Below are 4,351 nucleotides of genomic sequence, written 5' to 3' on the forward strand. Positions count from 1 at the left end.
TTGCTACTCATACAGCAGGCTAGAGATAAAGATGAGGAAACGGCTAAATCGAGGTTGATGCTGGAATCAATTTATTAGATGTAGCATGTAAAGAATATGCCACTGCCTATGGTCTGCTCCCAGACAGTTTGTCAGACAGCGAACAGACAGGATTCTGGCTAAAAGTGCTTTTGATTGAGTGAAGGCAAAAGACGCTAACCTCAGTGAAAAATCAGCTGCTTTAGTAGTCACTGGTGCAAAAAAAGCTTAAGTTAAAATGAGCATGTGTATGAAAAAGCTGGAGAAAAAGAAGAAGAAGGAGAAGAAGAGAAAGAAGAACGCAGAGAATATAATACAATTTTTTCACTGGTAGACTGTCAAATGCTATCTTGAAGTCGAGGAACACGGCATCAACTTGAGTGCTGAGTTCTACAGCCCAGTGGATCTCATGGAAGAACAGAACGAGCTGCACTTCGCGAGATCTCTGTTTGCGGAATCCATGTTGATTTTTGAAGAGGTGATTTTCGTTCTCCAAAAACGGCATAGTACATGAGCATAAAACACATTCCAAGATTCTACAACAGACTTTCGTCACATACATAGAGAGTCTCTAAAACGAAAGTAAAAAATGAGACAGCTGGTGCAGTAGGTTATAACCAGCAACATTCGCATAGCAACGCATGTCCATACCCTCTTTTTTGACGGTAGGCGTCATTTAATAGCGTCGGTAGCGACCCGGGAGGTAGACACACAAGCCGTTATTCAAGTCAACGTGGTAGCAGGTCTGCAGGGTAATGATTTTAATTTTTTGTGACATCAAGGTAAAAGTTGTCGCAACCATCGGCTGTATAATTGATGACGACAGTGAAAATTTGTGTCGGACCGGGACTCGAAGCCGGATTTCCCGTTTATCGCGAGCGGTCGCCTGACTGTCATGCATACATGCATTCTCTTCACGTGTTTAAGCCAAGTATTACGCACATTAATGCGATCGGGGATGCTCAGTAGCAGCCAGGCTACATGTACATTTAACAATTAACCGCCAGCAAGGAGCATTAGAGACGAAATCATAGGAGGAAATATTGTGAAACCTTAGTAGGGACAAGATCCGACTGTTTGGGAGCAGGATCTTACAATCTGAGACAGTGTTCCGAGACAAACTTCCGTCACAATGTCCGCAAACGTGACGTCAGATCCGCCTAGCAAAAGCGATCTGAACGCCCATTGGCTGAACGTTTGGATTTATATGCATATATGAAACGAGAGAAGTCTCGTTATTGGCTGAGGGAGAAAGGGGGGTCTCTCTTGTCCTTCGGGAAGACAGGGCGAGTGAGTCACGAGGAGCCACTCAAAACGCACGGTCGAGTAACAGGGACGGCTCTAAAAGAACGGTCGCGAGTACATATTTCAGCTGTTAAACAAGATATAAAGTGAAGTTATTAGTTATAAGAACGTCACGTGTCGTGGGCAGTGTCTATCATTATGTAAAGCCAGAAAACTGTGTTAACGTGATAAAGGGTTGAATGTATCCCAGAGCCGCCATGTTGCAAATTCTGATTCTGTGACGTGTGTGACAAAGCAGTTTATGTATTAAAACAAGTATAGTACAAACGTTGTTGACAATTAACAACTGGCATCCCTTAACACTCCACTTCAGCCGGATCACCACCCACATAGAACCTAGCGACTGAGCCCTACTACTGTGCGACGAGGAACTTAACCGAAACAGCAAGCACCAGGTCAGTGATACCGCCCAGAGAAGTGCTTCCTTCTCGCTACAATGCCACTGAGGGTGTTGTATTACCAACAGGCTGTCGGAGCACGACTATACCCAAATTCCACATGTCATCAACCTTGTGCCTACAGCCTGCAACCATGCATCCATTATGTATGTCCTCGTACAGGGGAGGCATTTTAATTGAAAGTCGTTTGATCGGTTTCGTTGGATAAATAAGATATTGCAGTGCCTGCGTTGTTACAATACAGGGAGTGCAATATCGTATATACAGATTGCTCTAAAATTCCCCTTATAAAGTTCTAGGACTTGTATATGGTCTGAGTAGATAATATTCCGCATTAGAATCCCTGTGCGGAAACATACGAAGTTGATGTTCAAATGTTCAAATGTGTGTGAAATCTTATGGGACTTAACTGCCAAGGTCATCAGTCCCTAAGCTTACACACTACTTAACCTAAATTATCCTAAGGACAAAAACACACACCCATGCCCGAGGGAGGACTCGAAACTCCGCCGGGGTCAGCCGCACAGTCCATGACTGAAGCGCCTCACACCGCTCTGCTAATCCCGCGCGGCACGAAGTTGATGCAGTACGGTCTCTCCCAGAGCGGGTGTATGGCGTCTCATTTCAGCACCACAATCATGCCTACTGACGGTGAGGATAATCCTTGCGTAATTGTGTGCGATGGAGTCGGACGTTTCTCGATAAAGGCGACGAGGAGCTCTTCCATTACCGTAAGCTTTGCCATACCAATTCAAAATATTGTATCAAAAATGTTTCAAATGGCTCTAAGCACTATGGGAATTAACATCTGAGGTCATCAGTTCTCTAGAACTTAGAACTACTTAAACCTAACTAACCTAAGGACATCACACACAACCATGCCCGAGGCAGTATTCGAACCTGCGACCATAGCAGTCGCGCGGTTCCAGACTGAAGCACCTAGAACCGCTCGGCCACCACGGCCGGCAAAATGATGTCTACTCAGTCACCTCTACGAGTCGTAGAAGTTTTTAAGGGGAATTTTAGAGCATTTGTATAGGTAAAAGAGAGGTGGGGTTGACGTTTAATGAGCTTTATTTGCTTATAGTTACAAAAATCGCTAGATATTATGCCCTCTTGCTTCATGCACGCCATGCAACGATGCGTATGTGATCGTCGCACACTTTCAAACACCCATAGAAAGTGGAGATTGAGTCAGAGGCTGCCATTTTTCGTGTTATCAGCTGTTCAACCGTCTCGATATGTGTTGCGTAGACATCAGATTTCAGGTGTCCCCAGACGAAAAAGTCGACGGGTGTCCAGTTCGCAGCAAAGGTCTCATCCAAATAACTTCGCACCGCATGAGCTAAGTCCGCAGATGCACCATCATACTGATACTACCTGTGGTGTCGCACATTGACTGGGACATGTTTCAGTAACTCTGGCAATGTAGCCCTTAAGAAGATTAATTATCTGTTTGCGTTGGGGGAGCATTAATGGACCACCAAGATTATCGCCTACCAAACCAGCCGAAACGTTCGTGCCGAAGCACTCTTTGTAACCACGGACAAAGGCGGCATTGGATTTTCTCAGGCCCACACGTGTTAATTGTGGCTGTTGAACACATTGAACACGCCTCCCATGTAAAGGACGTGTCATCCGTCAAAAGTACGAAGCGTGGGGATTCGGGTTGAATGGTATACTTCTGCAAAAACCATTGGCAAATGTCAACACAATACGGAAAGTCGTCTGGATTAAGTGAGGGCTTGAACTTCCTGAAAGGGTTAAGTGTGCATATCATCTTCATGCCACACAAACCAGATAATAGAATGGCTTACACCCATTTCTCGAGCAATACTCCGTGAGCTTGCAGAGGGCGTGTTTTGTAGCAGTGCTAATGACTCCACTTCAAACTCTTGTGTAAGAACTTTGAATTGAAGACAGCGTCCGTCCGTCCCTCTCGCCTGTATCACAAAATGAATGCACCGAGTTTCGATATAGGCCTTAAATGCTCATTACGATACCTTGTCTGTGGACAACTTACATCGAGTGCATCTGCATCTCTTATGAACCTGTGGATGGCAGTGAACTTCTGTAGACCTGTCACACGACGATTAGGAAGCAGCCGAACGTACAACCGTCGAGCAGCGAGAGCATTTCCATCCGTTGCCTCGTAAGTCCAATGCATGTCTGCCCTTTCCTCTCAAGAAAAGTGCTCGATTTCCCGTCCGCTCCGCATACTACCAAACACAAGAGCGTTCAGTTTGTTGACACATTGTTGCAGGGCGAATCAGAATCTGCAGTTTGGGCAAATGCCGCCCTCTGTGCGGCATGGTATCAAACAGGCACTTAAATTGCCAAACGCAACAACTTCGCATTCAGCAAATCCTGAAGAAGCTCTTTGGTGTTGTGCCGCCTGGAATCCCCCTTACCATTTGGACTCAGATGGTGAGTCGTAGACCTACCGTCCGACGGCTATTAAATGATGCCGATTGCTAACTGATGCGGATATGGGTTGCTATGTGAAAATTTGCTTGTTACAACACGGTCTAACAGCCCTCTAATTTTTTACATTTATTTTAGAAACACTGTGTACGACACATGTTATGTTCTACATATCTTTACCAGATGTGACGTCATGTGATCGGGTG

The sequence above is a fragment of the Schistocerca piceifrons genome, chromosome X (assembly GCF_021461385.2).
Source record: "Schistocerca piceifrons isolate TAMUIC-IGC-003096 chromosome X, iqSchPice1.1, whole genome shotgun sequence".
Taxonomy (NCBI): Eukaryota; Metazoa; Arthropoda; class Insecta; order Orthoptera; family Acrididae; genus Schistocerca; species Schistocerca piceifrons.